This window comes from Notamacropus eugenii, chromosome 3, assembly GCF_028372415.1.
Source record: "Notamacropus eugenii isolate mMacEug1 chromosome 3, mMacEug1.pri_v2, whole genome shotgun sequence".
NCBI classification, from domain to species: Eukaryota; Metazoa; Chordata; class Mammalia; order Diprotodontia; family Macropodidae; genus Notamacropus; species Notamacropus eugenii.
Genome location: NC_092874.1, coordinates 57,806,596 through 57,831,928, shown reverse-complemented (window position 1 = coordinate 57,831,928; position 25,333 = coordinate 57,806,596). Strand labels below are relative to the sequence as shown.

Genomic DNA, 25,333 nt, shown 5'->3' with positions numbered 1-25,333 from the left:
AACCCTCTGAAGCTTCCCATCTTAGGCCCTTTGTCACTTTCCTTCATTTTCGGCTGAGAATTAGCTTTATTTCTCAAGTAGAAGTATATACTAACTTTGCCTTTTTCTGGTGAGCTTTTGAATTCGCTTTCTTCCTTTCCCTGAAGCAGCATTGTTTAAACTATCTGATGAGAACATTTTCTTTTAATTTTCAGGCCTACTTTCAACAGAGATTTATTAGCTCTTGCTTAATGCAAGGCACTGTGCTAGAAGTACTTTGATAACTTCTTTGGCAACTTTCAGTCTTAGAAGGAAGTAAGGAAAGAAAAATAATTTTTAGCCTAAATTTTGGTTGAATTGTTTAGTTGCCAAACAGAGTTTATTAAGGCAGTTTACAGTTAAGTTGAATAATAAAGTTTCACTCAGGTTTGTTTTTTTGTTTTTTTGATCTGTAGTAGGAGAGCGCATGGTTTTCTCATTCACCAGTGAGACATGTTGCAGGTAAATCCTTGGTACTGCTTGGTACTGTGGGAGTCAGCAGACATGAGTTCAAGTGATCTTTTTCTGTTGCCACCAGTGTAAGTAGGGGCAAGTCATTCATCTCTCTGGGCTAGGTTTTCTCATTTGTAAACTGAAAGGATACTAAGTAATCTCTAAACATCATTCCACTTCTAAATCCTGTGCTGAGACGATCACATCCTAGCGCACTGTGTTCTACAAAGCAGTCAGAGTGTTTCTTATAGTGGAATTTTTAGTAATAAGTACAGATACACCTCCCACAAAGAGTGGTGATGCCCAACCTTAGAGAAACACACAGTTGGGAAATTTCTCACTTGAAGGATTATAAGTTGGTCATTGAAAAATGGAAAAGTTCTTTCTTATAGAAATAATGGTATATTCCAGTCCCCACACAAGGTTTTGTTTATTTGAAGGCCAGTATCAATGATTTTAATTACAAAAATCACATGCAGACAAAAAAAAAGATTTTTGAAAGTCAGTTTCCATGGTATAAAAATTCTGCAGTATGGCAATATGTGAGTCACTTACAGTGTATGCTAATTTGACACTTTATATATAATCTTGAAAAAAACAACTCATCCTTTAGCCTGTACCTATATGTAATGAATATTGTAGAAGGCATTATTTAGGCAGAATATTTTCAACGTGTGGAAGAATCATTGATTTTTGGAACCACTGATCCCAGAATTAGTGGAAGGCATCAGAAAAGTCTGAGCTGTGAATGAGCCAAAAACTTGGGAGCTGGGGTCTCTCAAGGTATGCATCAAATGAGGAGTGTGATAGAGTATGGCCCAGATGGGTCATATGGCGACCAACAAGTCCTGCTCTCAGAGTTCACAGCGGACCTCACAGGCCATTTAGTCTATCCTTAATCTAATCAAGAGTCCCCTCTACAACATTGCCAACAAATGGTCAGATGTTAGGTGCCCTGTTACGTTATCTAGAGAGTAGTTATGCCTGCCTTTGTATTATCTTCATCCACGTCATAGACAAAGCTCCAGAATTTTCTTTGGATTTCCGTCAATCATTAATCATCAGCCTTTGGATTCAGGGATTTAACCAGTTTTGAATCAGCTTTACTTTCCACTTCCTATTTCTCAATATTGTCAGAGACTTTGCTGTACCTATGTTGTTGTGCTACACAGTGATACTACACTTGAGTTATTCTAGAAGAGGACAGGAGGCTATGCTGAGGTGATTTATTCTTGGTCAGCACCTATTGACTCACAGCAATCAATAGTTCCTTTATAGAATTTTGCTAAAAATTGAAGTCGAGTTTACTAATTTATGGCTTAAAGAATCTACCTTCCTTTTATTAAAAATTATCTCTAGTCCTAGGGCATCTTTCTCATTTTCCACTGTTTTTCACAGATCCTCATCACTGGCTCAGTAATCCCATTCTCAAGTTCTTTAGTACTTTGGGATACAGGATGCGTGTGTCTCCTAATCTGGTAGCTATGGACTTTGTTACTATATTTTTATTTGTGTTCTTCTCTGGAGAGTTTCCACATACTGCTAAAATCATAAGTCCAGTCTAAAAACACAAGGTCAACTAAGCTTACAGTCTGAAGCAAAATGAAAGATCTTTTGCCTTCTTTCCCTTGCCTGTTATTATCCCATCTACCTCAGACACCAAGCCTGTTTCTTCTTTAATATTCTTATTAGCTGTAATGTAGTAATGTAGCCTTTTCATGGCTGTTCATCTACCTTTGTTGTCACCTGTGGCTTCAAGAAGCTTTAGCATGCACAGTGGCCACACCCTGGTAAACCTTGTCAGCAGATGGGCTATACAAGGGTGAGGGTAACTAGTGGGCCTCAGATCTGTCAGTGAGTTAGAGGGGTGTCTACTCCAAGCATATAAAGAAATCCCCCCAGCAGGATGGGTGGATGGGAACAATTTGTTCCAGCAGCTATTGAAGCAGGTGCTGTGGAGCACTTAGAGCTTAGTCAGATATTGAAAACACCAAGCTCATCTACTGCATCCTGGGTCATCGCCAGTCATCTTGACTTTTGTTATGCCCTTGGACTGGGCTGATGACCTTGTGAGGCAAACCTCATTTAAATCCAGTTCATTCAGGAGTCAAGACATTACTCCGTGGTGATGGCATTGGTGCCCTTCAAAAACAATGAACAAATAGCAAGTGTAATATAGTTAAAAATGCACCCCTCCCCCCATTTTGTTTTTCTTGCCTTCTTAATGGGTGGGGGGGTCAGGAGGGAGAGAATTGGGAACTGAAAATAAAATAATATTGAATTTTTAAAATTTACTTTTTTCTGCTTTAAAAAAATTAGTATTTTATTTTCCCCCAATTACATATAATAACAATTTTAACCTATTTTTAATATGCAAAACATATTTCCATATTAGTCATGTTGTAAAAGAAAACACAAGCAAAAAAAACCTCAAGAAAAATAAAGTAAAATAACAGTAGTGCTTCAATCTGTATTTAGATTTCTTGAGTTCTAAATTTTAAAAATTTGTAATAAGAAAGAAGCACCCCTACCCAGACTTTCTGTTATCCTTAGCATTTATCGCAAGTCTCAACATGATCTAGGCTTTGATCTTAGTGCTATCCTTTTGAATTCCTACACTCTCACCTGACTTTATTTTCATCTAGCCACTGTTATAAATGTTTTCTTTCCCAAAAGTTTTCAGGTACATTTTTTTGTAGTGTGTTCTTCCAACCCTTGTACCCCTTGGGAACATACTTTATAATGAAGGTCTTTGGATAAATGGAATTTCCTTTTGCAGGCATTTTCCCTATTACTAACTTTGCTGGTATCCCCTATCGGATCATAGACATTGTTAAAAAAAAAAAAAGCGATGTTATCTGTTTGACAATTAATAAATAAGAACCTAAAACAGATCTGTTCTTCTTCCATATGGTGAATCTTTCTCTCAAAGTACCATTCTCCAGTGCTCTTGGGCTTTGCTCTGTTCTGGACAGACACCACTTAGAACTGGCTTATTTTGGCAATATTTTTCCTACAAGTTTTAATAAAAGTCACATTATTGCTTTTCAATAAACTCCAAAATCACTAGAGAAATTTATTTTCCTTTGTGTTTACATTTTCTTGTACTAATTTCCCAAATGTAGACCCTAAAATATAATTGTATGAGTAGAGATTATTTCATTTTTTGGGTCTGTATCCCTAAATGCCTAAAGTACAATGCCTGGCACATAATGGGTGCTGAATAAATGCTTGTTGATTGATCAATGCATGTGTCAAACCTTTTTATATGGTTTGCTGCCATAGCCTATGACATTTCCCAGCCTCTGCTTTCAGAAAGAAGATGAAGTCATGCAGTGTTGTGAGGTGTCTATCAATGACATTTGAAAGGGCATGCTTCAGAAGTCCATGCGTACAACACGAAGTTATACATTATATCGTGTTTCTAATTTTAAGAGAAGTTAAACAATGAAGAATGAAAATGGTTTCGGTAAAAATAATAAATGTGTATGAAATGGGGGGAAAGAAAGCCCTGGGTGATTTGATTTTTTAATGGTGCTCAAAATCTTGGAGGTAATCCTAAAAGTAAATAGGCCTGCTCTACCAAAAAGTGTCAGAAATCCAGCCAGGGTGTCAACTTTGAGTTCTTTCCATGTAGTACCTAATAACACTAGCAAAATTGGTCCAAGTCCTTATTTTTGGTCAAAAAGGTGAGTTTCACATTTATTACTCATCACTGACTCCTTTGTTATACGTCTTAAGTTGTCTCCAGTCCTCACTAATATATTTGCCAATTTGGACTTTAGCCAAACCACTTTGTAATTACATGTGTTTATAAGGGTTTTTGCTCTTTTACCGAACGTTGTGAGATATTTTCCCCTGCTAATAAAGGTGTCACCAGATGGTACTTTTGGATCTTTGGCTTTGTTTAATTTTTTGGGTGCTGGAAGAAGCTTCTTTACCCCACTCCTGTTGCATTTGCCTAAAAATTTGCAATTTCTATGCTAAATTTTCCTTGCTTTGATTTCTGTCCTTAGATTTAGGATGCGCAGGAACACTCCCTAACATTTAAAAGACTTGGTATTTTGTTCTGTGAAGTACACTGTGGTCAGCGAATTATTCATTTTTTTGGTAAGCTTTGGTAATAAAAACAATAATACTTTATGTTTACACAGTGACTTACAGATTGCTTTAAGATTACTTTGTGTGAGCCCAGCCCAGGAGCCCTTAACTATGGTAGTCTTTATTCTATGGTGAATGACATGGATTTCACTGAAGGTATCCTTTTTTTAAAGTTTTCTGATTGCTTTTCTAATGTTCAGTGGGCAGATAACTGATTTTGGGTTCACTTAGGGCTACCCACCTCACCATCTTTTTTTTGAATGGCTTTTGCCAGGTTTCTAAGAGTCTTTGTGGAGTTTTTTCCTTCTTGCAAATCTATCTTTTAAGGTCATTGGACACTTGGTATTGATAATCTGGTTTGTTTTCCATATCCAGTTATTCCTAATGAGTTTGCTTAGCTTGAAAGGGCCAGGGTCTCCCATTTCCTGGGCTATCTCCAGCCATCCTGTTGAATATCAGGCCATTGGACCCAGATGGCTCAGCAGAAGAAAGTGAGGTTGGTGACCTTGTACAGCCCTCCCTCACTCAAAGTCAACTGCAAGTCATGTCATTGTCTTGATGTCGTGGTCCTCCTGGAAAATGAAGGGCAAGCACAATGAATTTGCTGCCATTTGTGTATATGTTCCATTGTGTGATTTTTTTGGTATGGATGTAATTTATCAGATAATAGTTTCTGCCCAAAAGCTATTACAATACAAAACCAAAAGTGGAATCACATTTCCAGAAAAGGGTAACAACCCCTGAGGTTTACTTCACATGTAGTGAGTCAAAAGTCAGCTTTTTGATCCTCAGATAAACTTGTGAGGTAAGGGTTGTGTACAGATGGTAACCCTACTTTACACTGAGAAAATTGAAGTTCACAGAGTTTAAGCAACTTACCTGAGATCACACTGTAAATTCAATGTAAATGGAAGAGTTGGAAGGTGAATTCAGATCCTCTGACAGCCCCATTTGTTCCTGTGATAACCACTTTGACCTTCAGAGATTAATTCCTTTAAGTCATTGGAGAGATTTAAAAAGATTTGAATGATTCAGTTAGAGTGAAGTTTATTGATGAAGGAATAAATAATATTGATATAGAAAAATAAGGGAGAAGCAAAGAACAGATAGATTTTGGAGCTAAAAAAGCTGCAGAATTTTGAAAAGCCTTGGCAGTGAGTGAAACAGATGCATGACTAAATGTTATTATCAGGATATAATAATAACAACAACTCAAATGGATTGCATTGATTCTTTTTCTTCTGAACTTACTTCAAGCTTCATTATTTTTGATGCTCTGGGTTGATGGAGTCTAGGTTTTACGAAGTGATATTCTTGTCTTACTCTTAAATAGATAGAGCCCTAGAGCCAGTGTGGTGTAGTGGAAAGAATGCTGAATTGAAGAGTTAGAAGACCAGCTTACTATGTCTAATTAATTCTCTGCACTCCAGTTTCCTCATCTCTCAATGAGGCATTTAGCCTTTATGTGCCCCCAACGTCCTGTCTTACTCTACCATTCTATGATTTTTGATGTACTCTCAATATATATGTATATGTATATATATGTATATATATGTACGTATACATATATATACACACACATATATGCCTTTTAAATGTAGAAAGGGCTAACAAAAATCTTCTTTCCTAACCCTGTTGCCAGCTTCCTGGGCTCCCTGTCCATTTGAAGACCCTTTCTTCACCTTCTTTTCACTTCCCAGGCAGTTGTTTAGCCTTGCAGAGGATAATGGAAGGAAGAGAGAGCTTGGATTCAGAAGAGGCTCAGTTCTGCCTGAGTTGTCAGTTTGGACGGCCTTCGGAACTTTGTTTCCTCATCTGGGGACAGGATTGTTGTAAGGCTCCGTGGGGCCCAAGTACTTAACAGGAGTGTCCATTTCTGTAACAGGGTACTGTAAGTGAGCTGTTGTGTCTAGTAACAATAGCTTGCATTTCTCTGGTGTTTTTCAAGTTACGAACAATCAGAGATGTCAGGGTTGGTCTTATTTTCTTACCAGTGAAATGGAGTTTAAACTAGATAATTTCTAAGGACCTTTTTTGAACTCTAAAATTCCATCCTTCTCCAAAATAATTAAATGGCCTCCTTTTCTCCCTTCTTGTGTGCAAGCCCCTGTTGGGGTCAGTATGGTGGGTACACAGAAATGGGAATTTCCTGCCAGCAAGGCACTTTTAAGTTAAAGATCATCTGAGTAAGATTATGTGCAGGTTGGATGTTTATTTTTAGTCTTCCATGACCAAAGTGTAAGAGACAACTGTTAAGGATCCCCCTGGAAAAGATCACACAAGAATAACTCTAACAAACTCTTATCTGACTGAGAGGGGGGAGCATTGCTTCCATGATACCTCAGCGTTGGAGAGAAAACAGGTTTAAATTGGGTAAAAAGTTTACTAGCTTATTTGGCCTGCTAGACGCCTTTACTTTGTTTTATTTATGGAATTGGTTATCACACCGGAAAATATGAAGCACAATTTGGCTAAAGCAAAAAGTTCCCTACTGAGGAGGTAGGTAATTGTTTTTGAATAGTTGTTGGTGATTTTTCTTCTAAATTGGGAGTGTACCTGTAAAACTCTTTTTTTTTCTCCTTGAAAGTTATTGTAATTTTGCCTGGATAAAGAGAGACTTTAAGAGAGAACCATGGCATGGTAAAGGGCCTGAGTGGCAGCACAGGGGATGAGGCTTGAAAGCTTTGTCAGGAATCTCAGTAATAGGGGCTTTTGAGTCGGAAAAGAACCAGACGTCAAGGAGAATCTATACAATGAGATAATTCTTCTTGTATGGAGTATTTTTTTAAATGTTACAAGCCAAGGGATGGATAGTTTTAAATAAGCAACACTATAAGGGATTTTTAAATTAAATCTTATTTTTTTCAGTTAACCAAAATCTACCTTCTCTTCCTCCTACCAAAACCTCCTTCCCCTTTTGAAAAAGAAGGAAGAACAAAACCCATGTAATAAATATGTATAATTAAGCAAAAAGGAATCCCACATTAGTGTGCTTGTACGTGTGTGCTTGTGTGCATGTGTATGTGTGAAGAAGCCTCTGCAATCAGAGTTGTCATTGCATCAGTCAGAGTTTTTAAGTCTTTCAAAGTTGTTTGCTTTTACAATATTGTTATTATTTGGCCAATGCAGAAATTTGTATGACTATACATATTTGTAATGGGTTTTAGTTTTATGTACCTTGACTTACGAGCTTTCCAGAATGGCTGGACAAACTTATAGCTCCACCAGTAGTGCTTTAATGTATATTTTCTCATAGTCCCTCCAGCTTTTGGCATTTTCCATTTTTTGTCAGTCAGATGGGTGTGAGGTGGAACTCAGAGTTGTTTAATCCGCATTTCTCTAATTATTAGTGATTTAGAGCATTTTTAATATGACTTTTGATATGTTGGATTTCCACCTTTGAAAACTGCCTCTTTATATCCTTTGATCATTTGTGAATTGGGGAATGACTCTTATTCTTAAATCAGTTCCCAGTATACTTAGAAATGAGATTGCTGCAAAGACTTTTCCCCCATTTATCTGCTTTTCTTCCAATTTTTAACTGCATTGGTTTTGTTTGTGAACTTTTAAATTTTATGGAATCAAAATTGTCCATTTTACCTTTTGAGAGCCTGTCTATCCCTTGATTGTGAATTTGTCCTCTCTCCAAAAATCTGATGGGTAATTTCTTCCTTGCTCTTCTAATTTGTATATGATGTCACACTTTATGTTTAAGTTGTGTAGTCATTTGGATCTTAACTTGATATAGGTTGCAAGGTGTTAGTCTATATCTAGTTTCTACCAGACTGTTTTCCGTTTTTACCAATTACTTGTCAAATGAATCCTTTACTCCAATTGTGTACCTAATTTATTCCACAGGTCAAACCTATCTATTTCTAATTAGTACCTAATTGTTATAATGATTACTGCTTTGTAATATAGTTTGAGGTCTGGTACTGCTAGGCCTCCTTCTTTACTACTTCCCTTCCCCCAACCCCCCATATTTCCCTTCAGATTCTTGACCTTTTGTTCTTCCAAATGAATTTTGTTATTATTTTTTCTAGCTCTATAAAGTAATACATTAGTAATTTGATTGGTATGGCACTGAGAATGCAAATTAATTTAGTGTATTGTCGTTTTATTGTATTGGTTTGGTCTACCCAGGAGTAATTCATATTTTTTCAATTATTTAGATTTATCTTTATTTGTATAATGAGTGTTTTATATGAATGTTTGTGTGTATTTTGGCAGATAGACTCCCAGATATCTTATTTGTCACGTAGTTATTTTAAATGGAAATTACCTTTCCATTTTTTTTCTTGCTAGTTTTTGTTGGTAACTTAAAGAAATGTTGCATTGCGGGTGATAAAAATGTGTTTAATATTTCATAATTAAACTGCATAATAGAGCCATTGTACAGTTCAGCTTCATTGACATTCACAATTATGACAGTTGATTGTGTGTTTCCTTCCATCTTCATATACTTTCTTTCTCTCTGGTGATGAGAGGAGCGTGTGCTCAGCATCAGTGCGAGCTCCGGGTTTGATGCGATCTGTGTCTGTTCAGCTGCTTTTCATCTCTTTCCCTCCCTCAGAGCCAGATCACAGGTTCTTATCCTTCTTTACCTTTAAATCCTTCTTTTCTGATCCAGGAGTTTGTTTTGGCTAGGACTTCCTCAGTCTGACCTCCCTCTTAATTTTTCTTCCCCCCTCTCCCCCCGCCGTTTTAACCCTTTTCAGTGAAATGTAGCCAATAGCGTGGATGTTTTCCTGCGTCTGCCAGTTTGGATGAAAGTGAGGTTCAAGTGTTCCTCACTGTTCTCTCCTCCTTTCCTCCTTGGATAGTCTTCTCTTTGTGCTCCCTAATTAGTTCCCTCTTTCATTTCTCCCTTCCCTAATGTATTTCATCCTCTTCTCTTTCTTTTCTTATTTTAAGGTCATTAAAACATTAAAAACCACTCCCAGGCCCTCTGTATTATTGGACTCCTTCTAAGACCATGATGATGATCAGATCCTGAGGGAACACACATGGATCATCTTTCCATATTAGAATTAAGCAGCTTTTCCTTGTTTAGTCCCTTATGAGCATCCATTCATATTTGCTTTTTCTGTTTCTCTAGACTCCTTTGTTTTTATTTCAGAGGTTCTGCACAGCTCTGGTCCTTTCATTAGGAATGTTTGGTGATCCTCTGTTTCATTAAAGGTTATTCTTCCCCCTGTAGCACTACATTCTGTTTTGTTGGCTGAGTTATTCATGGTTATGATCCTACCTATCTTTTGCCTTCTGAAATATCATATTACAAACTATCTAATTCCTTATAGTCTGCCTTCTATTCCTCTCCCTGCATCCCTAATCCCTGCTTGTTTGCCCGTTGTGTTTGATGTATTTCTACATATAATTGTATTTATGGATATGTTTTTCAGTTGCTCCTTACTCATTTCAGGTATGAGTGAGGTCCCTCTCATGTTGGCTTACTTCCCATCTCTTCCTCACTGGATCTTAAGGGTTGGCATGGTGACTCTGGATAGAATGGTAGGGATGTCAGAAGTTCTAGGTCTGTGCCATCCCACAGTGCTCTGGTCCCTATCATTTCCAAAACTTCAAAGGCCTATACTTGTACCTATACTCTTAGGTTTTGTTTGTTTGTTTTTTGGTGGGACTGGGATAAGGGGTTACTTCTGGACAGAGTTTTGTCTCTGGCTAGTTTCTTATCATAATGACTGTCTTTACTGATTCTGGTTTTGTTGGTGGGTCTCCTTTCCTATTACACAGGTTTCTGGCTAATTTTTTTGTGCAGTTTTAGCGTAGTGAAATCACTATAGTTTCTCACTGAATTTCTTGATCATTATTCAGTCAGGTGTGACTTTCAGGTTTTTGCTGGATTAGCTACATGGCTAAGAGATCTTTCTCTGTTCAGTCAGCCATATTGATTGAAAGTCAAGATGCATAGAATTTCATTGGTTGGAGGCAGGATTGGTGATGGGGAGTTGATGAAGAGTCTGGCCAAGAGAAAATTAGAGCTTGAATTAGGGCTAGGCTGGGTATGAGCCTTGAAGGAGCAAAAGGCTCAGATAAGAGGACATGACTTTCACACAGTAACCAGTCAGAAAGACAGGAGGAGAGTAAAAACTGTTAGTATGGAAGTGAAGAAATAAAGTATATTTTTTCTTTGAGGTCTTTCCTTTTATTGATGCCCACAGTAGAGGATGTTTCCTTAGGACATATTAGGATGAGGTCTAAAATCTTCAAAAGCAATAATGAGAAAGAAACTTTAGGCCTAAAGAAGAGAAGGCACGTAGAAAAGTGGGTGTGGGACTAATTCAAAGTAAATTGGTGTATGTAGGGGATATAGAAGGGTGATAATTTAATTATATTTTGCCACAAGCATTTTATTATTCACTGTGACATGAATATGGAAGAAATATTCCTTAAGAACATTTTTAAGCTATCTATAATCATATGAAAAAATGGTCTAACTCACTATTGATCAGAGAAATGCAAATTAAAACAACTCTGAGGTACCACCTCACCCTTAGCAGAGTGACTAGTATGACAAAAAAGGAAAATGTGGATGTTGGAGGGAATATGGGAAAACTGAGGCACTAGTGCATTGTTGGTAGAGTTATGAACTGATCTAACCATTGTAGACAGCAATTTGGAACTAAGCCCAAAGGGCTATTAAACTGTGCATACTCTTTGATCTAGTAATACCACTGCTAGGTCTGTATTCCAAAGATAAAAATAAAAAGGGAAAATGACCTTGTTCAAAAAAATAATCATAGCAGTTCTTTTTGTGGTGGCTAAGAATTGAAAATCAATACCTTCAGTTCCAGAAATGGGGCATACTATTGTAATGGAATATTGTGCTGTTAGAAATGACAAACAGGATGATTTCAGAAAAACCTGGAAAGACTTACATGAACTGATGCATAGAGTGAAGTGAACAGAACCAGAAGAATATTGTACACAGTAATAGCAATACTGTTTGAAGAACTGTGAATAACTTAGTTTTTCTCATCAATACAGTGATCCAAGACAATCCCAAAGAACTAATGATGAAGCTTACTATCTCCAGAGAAAGAGCTGATATTAATTGAATGCAGATTAAAGCTATTTTTCACTTTCAGTTTTTTCTTTTATTTGAATCTTCATGTACAAAATGACATATATATATATGTTTTACATAATTGTACATGTATAACCTATATCTGATTACTCACTGTCTCAGGGAGGGGTGTGTGTTCATCCTTCGTTGCTGAAGAAGACCATGCCATCAGAGAAATGATGACATGACTTGCACTTGACTTTGTTTTGAGTGAGGGAGGGCTGTGCAGGTCACCAGCCTCACTTCTCCTCCAGAGCCATCTGAATCCAGTGACCAGATATTCATCAGGATGACTGGAGATGACCCAGGATGAGGCAGTTGGGGTTAAGTGACTTGCCCAAGGTCACACAGCTAGTGAGTGTCAAGTGCCTGAGGTGAGATTTGAACTCAGGTCCTCCTGACTCCTGCACTGGTGCTCTATCCTCTGCACCACCTAGTTGCCCCCAAGGGGGAGCAGGGAAGGAAATGAGGGAGGGTTAGAATTTGGAACTCAAAACTTTAAATAAAAATATTAAAAAATTAAAAAAAGTATGTATTGATACTGTTCCAGATAATTTCTTTTCTAGAATAGAAAAATTAAATCTTTGACCTTTAAATATTCAATTTTTCCTGTAAACTATCTGTAGTTGAAATTCTAGCATTTTGTTTTGTAGTTTTTGTGCAAATATACACCGGATCATTAGTTTCAGGCATCTTTATATGAAGCATTTTCAAGGTCTGTGCAGTAAAAACCTAACATTATCTAATTTTTCTTTTGTCCATTACTTAGTTATTTTAAAATGTGTTTCATGTGAACTAGACAGCCCCTTTAACTTAAATGGGAATCTGTCAGACTTCCTAGGAAACATGAAGAAGGAAAATTTGCACTTGTATCCTTTGAAATGCTATTGGAATGTAGACAGTCCCTGGTTCTTTATATTTCTTAGAAAAGGTTTGTCACATGGTAATCATTTGAAGCCGAACTGTACAATGGCTCTATTATGTAGTTTAATTATTACTAATTAATCTTTGTTCACTTGAACTTTGTTGATGGATGGATGGAATCAGTTTTCCTGGTATAGCTAAGCATCAGAGTTTGCGTAGTTTATTGGGATATATTTAAATCTATTCAGTTTGTGGTGCCTTTTCTAGATTGGTTCTGTTATTTTGAATAATATTTCTTTTGGGGAGAGGTTGACTTTGGTATAGAGTTAAATCCAGTTTCATCCTCTCCCCAACCATGATGCTAAATGCCAGAGTACTTGCTGTCACTCTCAGAATTGCTTCTTCTGACAAGGTAGGATAGGAAGGATACAAAGATAAGAAGCAGGATGAGTTCTTCCCACCCTTAGTTGAAACTTGAAATATATGTTTCTCATAAAATATTGTCATAGATGATGGTTGTCTTATGAAAACTATCAATTAGTACCATGCTTCAGGTAAATAATGGGTGAAGTATAGTGTTGTGCACTCCTCTGGGCACTCACCATTTTTTACACTTACAACATTGTTTTTTATAGGAAAATGAGACATTAGTACATGTCAGTAATTGGAAAAAATAACGAAGGGCTTAGTCAGGATGTAACCTGGACCCTCTGCTTTCCCCCTAGAGCCCAGGGTCTCACTGATCTCATCAGTTCCTACATCCTTGCAGATTCTGTCCTGCATCAACAATTGCCATGTGCACATCTCATACTGGAGGTCCTGTAGGCAAATCCAGAATGTCCAAACAGTACTCAACATCTTTTCCTCCAAACCCTCTCCTCTTCTGAGCTTCCCTGTTAGTGTCCAAGGAAACAGCGTTCTCTTTGTGCCAGCTAAGCTTTCAACCTCAATGTAATCCCTTCTCACTTGCGTTTATCCCACCTATCCAATCTAGTGCCAAATCTTGGTGTTTGTACCTTTACAATGTCTCTTGTGTATATCCGCCATCTTTGTACTCATGCAGACATCTTCCTAGTACAGGTTGTCATTATCTCTTGCCTGGATTATTGCAGTAGCCTTCTAATTGGTGTCCCTGCCTCAAATGTCTCCTGTCTCTAGGTTATCTTCCACTCAGCTGCCAAAATGGTATTCTGAAAGTGCAGGTCTGGCCATGTCATGTACTACTACCCTTCTCCCACCTCAATCAACTCTAAAGACTTCAAGATCAGAGTCAGTCAGTAAACATTTATTAAGCATCTACTGTGCTAAGTACTAGGGATACAAAGTAAGGTATGAGACTATCTTTGCCAGCAAGGAGCTCCCAAGCTAACTGGAGAAGGCAGCGTATTAAAGAAGCTGGAAAAGGGAGGAGAGGAGATGATACCTAGCACTGCATAGGAAGTGATCTGAGAACATCTGAGTTATGGAGTTGAATTAATTCTGCAGAATGATCATGAAGTTCAGGAAATGATCTGTGTAAGAAATGCTAATTCCCTGGATGCCCTCCTTAAACAGTGGGCCTGGGAGGAACTCCCAGGTATCCATTGCCACCCTCTCCACTGAGAGGGACAGAGGGTGTCAGGGGAGTGACTTAGAGTCAGTTTCATGTTGCAGAATGTTTAGTTTTTAGAGATCATTAAATCCAGGAGATCTGCTGGGAGATCAATTATAAAGTCCTCTGACTGCCTGGGGTCTTCCTACCTTTCTAGTTTTCCCCACACTCTCCCTCCATCCCTTGTTGGCGACCCTGCTCTTTCCTACTCCAGACACTCCATGAATTTGCTAGCTCTCCCTTCTCACCTCCAGCTCTTAGCTTTCCTGATTTCCTTCAAGACAGCTCAAATCTCACCTTCTGTGGAAGGTGTTTCCCACCTCCCCCTGTACCCAGAGTCTCTTTGCTCCAAGATTACTGTTTACACTGTCCATAGCTTGTAAGTACATGCTTATTTACATATATGCTTTTCCTCATTAGATCAGGAGTTCCTCAAGGACAGGAATCATATTTTTTGCTTTTTTTGTGTGTCCCCAGTGGTTATCCCAGTGCCCTTGGTAAATGCAGACTGCCTGACTGTTGGTACTTGGAAGACAGGAAGGAGAAGAGAGAAGTTTTAGGAATTCCATTTGATGTTATGAGATTTCATATGTAACCATAATTGATTGCTATTGTTTTATTCCTTTGGTATCTTATTCAAAAAGAAAAAAGTGTCAACCAAAGAAACTTAAGAACTGTTTTTATACATCTACAAGCCATGCTAATTACACGTAAGAATTCATCCTAGCGCACTTTATAAAAAGTGTTCCTGTTTAAGAAACTTCAGTTCCTTAAGTTTAAGATAAGATCACATATCCAACAGTGATATGGAGAAACAGTACTTTGGAGTTATTGTTATACTAAATTCTATATAACAGTTTTTATTGTGATTTTTTTTCTCCCATATGGCTAAGTCTGTTTGAATTTTTATTTGTAGCTGCAGACCAATGACCAAGTGAGCTTGGTTGGCTCAAGCACTTTACCAATGATGGAAAGAACTATTCCTAAATTCATTGAACTTCTTTTTCAGTATTTGTTGGATCTGTGAGCTCATCAGTATTATTAGTGCCTTCTCTGAGGTAGATCAGAGCACCCCTGTCTTCTTCCGGCTGGTTCTTATGTATGTTCTGCCCTGTAGTGTATCTTCCTGAGGAGACCTGCTTCTGATGCTGAGACCTTGCTTCTGGAACTAATACTTGATGGAGCCCGGAGGCACCACCAGATGTCCAGCTCTTGCCTTGGTTCCATGACTGAGCCACTGCTTTTCTGATCCCATATGTGTTGAATGAGATCCTCTTTTTTTCTTATCACTTCTTATGCTTCAATCTCTTTGGTAAAGTGTTCTGGCAAACTTAAACCCCTCAGGATAGTATCTCATTTCACTGGAAAGGTAAGGAATTGCATACCAGGTATTTCATTCTTTGAGCTTTTTGCCAGTGAATTAGGATGGCCTTAAACCCAAATCACTCTGGCTGTTAGTGACAGGTCCCAGCCCAAGCTCACTTGGTCATTGTTTGGGCCCTGATGGCCGAGAGTAAACATAAATAGCAGTTTTTGTTTTGGCCAACACTGAGGGTCTTCCCCTCCCAGATTCATTTTTCTCTCTTTTTTTTTTTTGGACTTGGTAAAAGAGGCCATTCTTTGCCTCATTTCTTACCTAGCCTTACTCACTGATTGGCCATTGCCTCAGTGAAACTCTGAGACCTGTTAAAAACTTTTACTTTAAAGAGGCCTAGATCTCCCATTGCATCCACGGCCATCTCCAGTCGTCTTGATCTATTCGTTGCCACTGAATCCAGATGGCTCCTGAGGAGACAGTGAGGCCAGTGACTTTGCACAGTGCTGCCTCACTTAAATCCAGTTCACTTGCAAGTCATGGCATCACCTCCCTGATGTTATGGTCCTCTTCAAGAAGGGAGGACAGATAGACAACAATAGCAATAAGAAGGAAGGATTAAGTCATTTTTTCTTATGGTAAGTAAAACTAGTGAACTGACTAGCAGATTTGCCCTCCTTCATTCCTGAATCATTCACTCTTACCTAAATCATTCAGTCTTAGGACTAGACCACATTTCCAGGTATCAGTTAGTCCTTCCTTCTGCTCTCTTGCCCAAGAGAGAAAAGACTGCTCTGTTATTGGAGAGGATTGTGTTACTGTGTAGGGCAGGGGTGGGGAACCTGTGGCCTTGAGACCACATGTGGCCTTCTAGATCCTTAAGTGTGGCCTTTTGACAGAATCCAAATGTTACAGAACAAATCCTAAAGGCTTTTAACTCCATCTCTAATACTTTCACACAGCTGTTAGGGAAGTTTTTCCTTTCATTTAATTAGTTAATTAATTTAAATCCCTCTTAATGAAGTTTAGGCCCATTTCCACTAGTGATGTCCACATGTTGACCATCTGCTTGCCATTCTCTGTAAGGTTCTCTTCTTATCCAGTGCAGTACAAGGGGTTCCTTGTTGTCACATAATTTGTTATCAGAGGTTGCTTTATGTTTTAGTTTAGACTAGTGATCGAAGTGAGACAGGATCGAACAGCTTTGGTGTAGGGAACTCCTGGTGAAGAACTCATTTTCATAGTGCCTGTGCTCCTTGTCCTACAACTCCAAGTCTTAGAGAGTTGCCCAGTGTCACTGAGAGGTGGAATAGCTTGCCCAGGGTTTGGGAGCCATTATAGGTCTGAGATGAGCTTGAACCCATGGCTTCCTGGCTCTTGGTTATGCTCTGTCCCTTTCGAATTGCATAGAAAGGCAGAAGGCATCATAATCCAACAAATATCAGTCTTCACTCAAGCATCCTGTCATTTTTGCTTATCACTTGCCTCTCTTCCAAATGAGACTTCAGAGGAGAACTGTTTGCATATCAGAGAATGACAGAGAGACACTTGATAAAACTGATGAAGTTCTCCAATATGACCATACTTAAAAAGTCAGATGAGAAATGAATAATGTCCTATCATGCTAACACACAATCGTATTGGAAAAAGTTTGCCCTGGAGAAATCAACTTTTGATATATTCTTGGTTTCTTCTAAGAATTAATGGACAGTTGTGAGCATAATCTAAATTTTGCTAAATGTAAGATGAAATACCATACCGTGAAATCACAAGTTCAGTCTTGATTTCTGTCAGATAAATTAAACTTTTCATAATCTTTATTTTCATTTCTAAGTAAAGTTCTTATGAAATCTTTTTCCCTTACTATTTACTGTGGCACAGTGGTCCCTCCCTGTTTTAAGTGGATGCACTTAATTTTAAATGACTTATTTTATCAATCAGTTATTCTCAGATAACCGGGACTTTCTGCATTTTAGTAACTTTTAACCATATCTCATTTTGCTTTTTCCTGCAATACATTGTATAATACGCATATATGTGCACATATATGTATATTGATCTATGTATGCTCACACGTATATTTACAGAAGTACACTTTCTCACTAGTTTCATTTTCTGATACTTTGGTAACTTTTGTTACTTAAAATATGCCGTATCAGAGAATGGTCTGTTGGACTGCCATGGGTAATGATCTCCCCAATGTTTCTAGCCTTACCTCTGTAAGTTTATCTCTGTTTCCTCAGTTTACTTCTGTTTCCAAAGAGGTAGTATAAGGCTAAGGGAAGAAGAATAGGACCTGGAAGTGATCTTGGGATTCTGGAACATACTAGACAGCAACTCACCCTTGAGAGAGCCCAGAACAATTTGGTTTCCTCTCACATTAGACTTAGGGTGGCTGACTCAGGGCTGGGCCAGATCCACAGGGTACCTGCCAGTAGTGGCACTCCTGTGCTACTTCCATGGAGTTCAGCCACTGCACGCTGAACAGCTAGCTCCTTATTGTGTTTCCTGCCAAGAAGCTTCTAGGGGCCAGGCAGAGACACCACCAGAAGTAGTAGCTGGGTTGAACTCTAAAAATGTCAGTGAAATGATTAGCTCATTTTCTTGGAGACTTACTGGAAAGATTTATGGTGCTTTTATCCCCATTCTCACCAAGTCCTATATAAATTTGTGTCTCCACCACTTTTGCTAACAGCTTTGTAATGTCTGGCCCTGGACTGTTCTTTTCCTTTCCCAGTAATCCCTGCTGTGTTGCCTTCCTCTTAGTTTGGCATCTATTTCTTCTTTACTGCTTGATCTTCCAACTGTCCCGTATTCCCAATTTATATTCTGCTAAGTACTGACTTTTTATCGCTCTCAAAAATACATATATGAGCATTAGAGTTTCAGCATCTTCATTCATAGCCATCTCATTTGTATACGATTTTTCCCCCTTGCTAGTATTTTTGATTGGCTCTCACCTGTGCGAAGGCATTTTCTATTCTTTTATTTTTTTAAAATTAATTTATTTGTTTTCAGTTTTCAACAGTCACTTCCATAAGTTTTAAATTTTCTCCCCGACTCTCCCCAAGATGGCTTGCGATCTTATATGGGTTCTACACATACATTCTTATTAAACACATTTTCATATTAGTCATGTTGCATAGAACAATTAAAACAAATGGGAGAAACCATGAAAAAAAAAAACAAACCAAAACATAATACAAGAGAAAATAGTCTGCTTCATTCTGCATTCCAATTTCATAGTTTTTTCTCTGAATGTGGATAGTATTTTGCCTCAAGAGTCCTTTGGGAATATTTTAAGTCCTTGCATTGCTGTGAAGGGCTAAGTCTATCAGAAACAGTCCTCATATACTATGGCTGTTACTGACTATAATGTTCTCCTGGTTCTGCTCATTTCACTCAATATCCATTCATATAAGTCCTTCCAGGCCCCTCTGAAGTCTTTCTGTTCATTTCTTATAGCACAGTAGTATTCCATTACATTCAGGTACCACAACTTGTTCAGTCATTCCTCAATTGATGGACATCCCCTTGATTTCCAGATCTTGGCCACCACAAAGAGAGCTGCTATAAAGATTTTTGTACATGTAGGACCTTTTCCCATTTTTATGATCTCTTTGGGATACAGTCCTTGACTGGGTCAAAGGGTATGCACATTTTTGTAGCCCTTTGGGCATAGTTCCAAATTGCTCTCCAGAATGGTTGGATCAGCTCACAGCTCCACCAATAATGAATTAGTGTTCCAACTCTCCCACATCTTCTCCAACATTTGTCATCTTCCTGTTTTGTCATGTTAGCCAATCTGATAGGTATGATGTGGTACCTCAGAGTTGTTTTGATTTGCATTTCTCTAATCCATAGTGATTTATAGCATTTTTCATATGACGATAGATAATTTTAATTTCTTCCTCTGAATACTGCAGTTCATATCCTTTGGCCATTTATCCATTGGGGAATGACTTTTATTCTTTTATTTAAGAACTTTATTCTTAAATTTGACTCAGTTCCCTCTATATTTTAGAAATGAGACCTTTATCACTAATATTAATTGCAAAAATTCTTTTCCATTCTTTTATCTTTAAGCCAGTTTCAACTTACCTTTCCACTCTGTTTTCACAGGACTTCCCTTTCCCTTTGTGCATTTTACATTCCAGCTGAGGGATACTACTGGTATTGTATTCGCTCATCCTAACTCCATGCATTTTGCATATTTCACCATCTATACCTGTAATTAAGTTTTCCATACGTACTTCCTTATCTCCATATATTGAAATCTTTCTTTTCCTTTGAACCCTAGCCAGTTGTTTTCTCCTCAGTGAATGCTGGTGATTTCATCCTCCTAGAAATATTTCCCTCCTTAAATCTCCTACGTTACTGTTTGGCTACTTATGTACCTACTAATTTCCTATCTTGTGTTATAGTTTTTTGTGTACATATATCACCCAACCTCGACCCCTCGACATGCACACAATATATTAGAACCTCTTTGGAGACAAGGATTTTGTTACCTTTCATCTTTGCTTTGGCTGCTCAGTTGGGCTTCAGCTCCATGGAGCAAGATGCTGTTTACCATTTCTTTCTTCCACTTATTTTACAGATGAGGAAACTGAGGCAAAGAGAGTTAAACATCTTGCCCAGGGTCACACAGCTAATTGGTGTCTGAGGCCAGATTTGAACTCAGGAACATGGGTCTTCCTGACTCCAGGCCAGTACTATATCCACTGTGGTACCCAGCTCTCCAATAAATGATTATTGGAGTTGTGTCCTCATCTTTCTAACAATGCTTTTCAAGTAGGTGTTGACTAAATGTTTATTGAATTGAATTGTTGAATTATGTTAACTTTTTACTTTCTTATGTATCTGAAATCCGTATTTCATAAAATTATCATAGATGGAATTTAGAGCTGTGTGAATACATTAGAGATCATCTGTCCTAGAAGTGAAGATAAGGAAACAAGACCCAGAGAGATGTAGCATTTATTTGTCCAGGGTCACATCTGTTGTAGAGATGCCCATTGTAGGGCCCCAGTTTTCTCACGAGGAGCCAGGATTCTTCCCTCTGTACAATGCAGAAGCCATATGGTTCCAGAACACTGAGTGTAAGTAATGGAAGCTAATAGGATGGAGAGAAGATGGCACAGGCCCCTGCTTGGAGAAGATGCAGTCATGGTAACTGGCAGCAGAAAGAAGGCAGAGCTGCTTATATAATGCTTTGTTCTGCATCTTCTATCAAGGGGAAGACCCTTTCCCTGGAAATGATAGAACACAAATGGCTCACCCTCAGATAAGTAAGGGACCACCTAGTGATTCTTGATGAATGCAGGTTACCAGGCAGGTGAATTTTAACCTTGTGTCCTGAGAACTGTCAAGTGATTGCTGAGCCTCTTAAAGTAACATTTGAAACATCATGGAAAATGGGAGAGGTATACTACAAGATTGGGAATATTTTTTTCAAAAAAGGGAGGAGAGCAGAGTCTGTAAACTATATATAGGACAATGAACTAGTCTTTGATTCCTGAGGAAATTTTAGAATAGTTCGGTAAAGAGTTAGTTATTGAACATCTAGAAAGGGATATGATGATTGCAGAGTCAGCATGGTTTCACCACAGACAGGTTGTGCCAGATCAACTGCTTTTATTTCATTTTTGGATAGAACTATGGGGACTAGTAGGTAGTTTGATTACATTTTAGTAAAGCTTTCACTCATGTCTTTCATACCATTCTTATGGAGAACATAGAACCTAGCAATGGATTAGATCAGGAGTTCTTGACCTTGTGTTCATGTTGAGGGTGTCCCAAACCCTTGGCTTTAATTAAAGCCTAAAACTACACTAAGACTTTTGGGACACCTTATGTATTTTATTTTGTAAATTTAAAAACATTATCATTAGATAAGGTCCATGGGCTTCATCAGACTGCCAAAAGGGTCCATGGCACAAAAAAGGTTTGGAACCTCAAGTTTAGATGACAGTGTGGTCAGATGTATTCAGCACTGGTTGGATGGCCATATTGAAAGTATGATTTTGCTGGGAGCCAAGATGGTAGAATGATTGGTAATGCTCTACCTCTCCCCTTATTGACTTTGAAAAACCCAAAAATTATTTCCCTAGGAGAAATGCTGGGACAGTAGGATCAGCCAAAGGGGCAAACAGTCTCTTAGCCTGTGAGGCTACAAAAATCACAAAGGGAAGGATCCCTCTTGCTGTGGCCAAAGGGGACCAGTGCAGGACTGGAGCTGTCCCAGACAGCCTCACTTCATCAAACAGGGAGGAGATCCTGAGCCCCAGGGGGGTGGAACTTGCAACTGCCAACTCCAGGACCCCAGGTGAGCCTCAGCACCCCAGGGGAATTGGGAAGACCCTAGTGCAGACAGGTTCACAAACTGGTGAGCTTGCCTGTGCTGTAGCTTAGCAGAGGAGACCTCCTGTGACCAGATCACCCCTCCCCCACACTTAATGCAACTAGCTCCAGGGTAACTCCAGGAAAACCCAGAAAGACTTCACCTGGCTTCTGCTTTCCAGTACCAGCCAGCTCAGTACCAGGTAAGCTGCAGCATTTTAGCTTATAGCTGAAAGAACCAGAGGCCACAACACACAAAGCCTCAAGTTCTAGGCACAAGAACTGTGGGACAGATCCCCCCTGTGTCCCAGAAGCAGAGATCTACTTTAAAAGCCAGGAAAAGGGTGATCGTCATAAGAAGCAAACCAGAAAAGAAAAGACCATAGAATCCTTCAACGGGGACAAGGACCAAAACATGAATACCAAAGAGGTCAGCATTGAGACTGTACTCCTGTCTGAAACTTCAGAAGGGAATATGAACTGGTCTGAAGCCCAAAGAGCATTCTTGGAAGAGCTCAAGGATTTTAAAAGCCAAATTAGAGAAATAGTAGAAAAACTGGCCAATGATTTTAAAAATGTGAAAAAGAATTCACTGAAGAGAATACCTCCTTAAAAAGGAAAATTGGATAAATGGAAAAGGAAGTACAAAACCTAAATGGAGAAAATAACTCCTTAAAAGGAACAATTGGACAGATGGAAAAGGAGATGAAAAAGTTAACTGAAGAAAACAATTTGATAAAAATTAGAATCTTGAGCTAACAACTCTGAGACATCAAGAATCAGTCAAACAGAATCTAAAGAATGAAAAGATAGAAGAAAATGTAAAATATCTAATTGAAAAAACAACTGACCTGAAAGATAGATGCAGAAGAGGAAATCCAAGAATTATTGATCTATCAGAAAGCGATGATGAAAAAAAGAGCCTGGAAAATATCTTCCAAGAAATTATCAAAGAAAATTGCACAGAAGTCCTAGATCCAGAGAGCAAAAAAGTCATTGAAAGAATCCACCATTCACCTCCTGAAAGGGATCTCAAACTAAAAAACACAAAGGAATATTGTTGCCAAATTCCAGAACTATCAAGTGAAGGAGAAAATACTGCAGGCAGCCAGAAAGAAACCGTTCAGATATTGAGGAGCTACAGTCAGGATCACACAGGACCTTGCAGCTTCTACATTAAAAGATCTAAGGGATTGGAATCTGATATTCCATAAGGCAAAGGAGCTGGGACTACAACCAAAGATCAATTACCCAGCATAGTTCAGCATAACATTTGAGGCAAGGAAATTGACATTCAATGAAATAATGGATTTCCAGACCTTCCTGATGAAAAGGCCAGAGCTCAATAGAAAATTCGATCTTCAAACACAAATCTCAAGAGAGACATAAAAAAGTAAACAGGGGAAAAATAAACTTGTTATTCAATATGGGCAAATTGTTTACATCCCTATAAGGGAAGATGATACTTGTTAATCTTGAGAATGGTATATTAATTATGATAGATAAAAGGGATATTCATGAATAGAGGGAGCAGGTATAAAGTAAATGATGTCATGATAAAAATGTGATTTAAGGATGTGAAGGGATTGTAATGGGAGATGTGAAAAGGAGGAGTCAGAAAAAGGTAAATTACATCACAGGAAGAGGCACAAAATATATTACAGTAGAAGAAAAGAGGGGAGAGAGATGAGTATTGTTTGAGATTTACTCTCATCTGATTGGGTTCAAGGAGGGAACAACAGACTCGGTTAAGTATAGAAATCTAACTAGCTCTATAGGCAGTAGGAGGGGAAGGAGGAAAGAAAAGGGAGGGGAAGATAAAAGGGAAGGAAGAAGTAGTAAGGGAAAAGGGGAGTAAAAGGGAGGGGGGTTGAAAGCAGGGAGGGAAGACTGAGAGAGGCGGTGGTCAAAAATTGAAACTATTGTGGAGAGGAAGGGAGAACCAAAAGCATAAATGGGTGGAAAGAGGATGGAGGGAAAGATAGTAATCATAACTGAATGTGAATGGGATGAACTCTCCCATAAAATGGAGATGGATAGCAGAATAGATTAAAAACCATAATCTAGCAATATGTTGTTTACATGAAACACATTTGAAATGGGGGGAATACACGCAGGCTAAAGGTAAAAGGTTGGAGCATAATATATTATGCTTCAGCTAATATAAGAAATGCAGGAGTAGAAATACTAATCTCAGACAAAGCAAAAGCAGAAATAGATCTAATCAATAGAGATAAGGATGGAAACTATATCCTGCTAAAAGGCACCATAGAAAATGAAGCAATATCATTACTAAACATATATGCTCCAACTGGTCTAGCATTCCAATTCTTAGAGGAGAAGTTAAAGGAGTTACAAGAAGAAATAGCAAAACTATACTAGTAGGGGACCTCAACCTCCCCCTCTCTGAACTTGATAAATCTAACCTCAAAATAAACAAGAAAGAAGTTAAGGAGGTGAATAAAACTCTGAATAAGATAGATATGATAGATCTCTGGGGAAAACTGAATGATGATAGAAAGGAATATACATTTTTCTCAGCAGTACATGGCAAATATATAAAAACTGACCATGTAGTAGAGCATAAAAACCTCACAATCCAGTGCAGAAAGGCAGAGATAGTCAGTGCATCCTTCTTAGATCATTATGCAATAAAAATTACATGTAATCAAAGGCCATGGAAAGATAAACCAAAAATGAATTGGGAACTAAATAATCTAATCCTAAAGAAAGAATGGGTGAAACAGCAAATCATAGAAACAATCAACAACTTCATTCAAGTGAATGACAATAATGAGACAACCTATCAAATCTTATGGGATACTGCAAAAGCAGTTCTTATGGGAAGTTTTATATCTTTGACTGCCTACATGAATAAAATAGAGAAAGAGGAGATTAATGAATTGGACATGTAGCTGAAAAAGCTAGAAAAAGAACAAATTGAAAATCCCCAAGTAAATACCAAATTAGAAATACTGAAAACCAAAAGACAGATTAATAAAATTAAGAAAACTATTGAACTAGTAAATAAAACTAAGAGTTGGTTTTATGAAAAAACCAATAAAATTGATAAAACTTTGGTCAATTTGATTAAAAAAAAGAAAGAAGAAAACCAAACTGCCAATATCAAAAATGAAAAGGGTGAACTCACCTCCAATGAGAAAGAAATTGAAACAATAATTAGAAATTACTCTGCCCAACTGTATGCCCATAAATTCGATAATCTAAATGAGATGGATGATTATTTTAAAAAAATATAAATTGCCTCGATTAACAGAAGAAGAAGTTGAATATTTAAATAACCCCATCTCAGAAAAGGAAATTGAACAAGCTGTCAGTGAACTCCCTAGAAAAAAATCTCCAGGGCCAGATGGATTTACAAGTGAATTCTATCAAAAATTTAAAGAACAGTTAATTCCAATACTATATAGACTATTTGGAAAAATTAGGGAAGGAGTCTTACCAAATTCTTTTTATGGTACAAATATGGTTCTGATACCTAAACCAGGAAGAGCCAAAACAGAGTATTTGGTGCTTTTGTAAAAACCCTGTAAAAGAACTTCTC

At 38.0% G+C, this 25,333-nt stretch overlaps 1 protein-coding gene across 2 annotated transcripts in view; it reads left to right on the top strand.

Annotated features, from left to right (window-relative positions):
- Positions 1–25,333, top strand: part of TRDMT1 (tRNA aspartic acid methyltransferase 1) — a 52,857-nt gene that overhangs the window by 5,066 nt on the left and 22,458 nt on the right. Inside the window, exon 2 of one of the 2 annotated variants that reach the window (XM_072651629.1) lies at positions 21,540–21,754. The exons of the other annotated variant lie outside the window; for it this stretch is intronic. The gene's annotated coding sequence lies outside the window, so the exon portion shown is untranslated. The remainder of the gene's footprint in view (positions 1–21,539; positions 21,755–25,333) is intronic. 2 annotated transcript variants of the gene reach the window in all.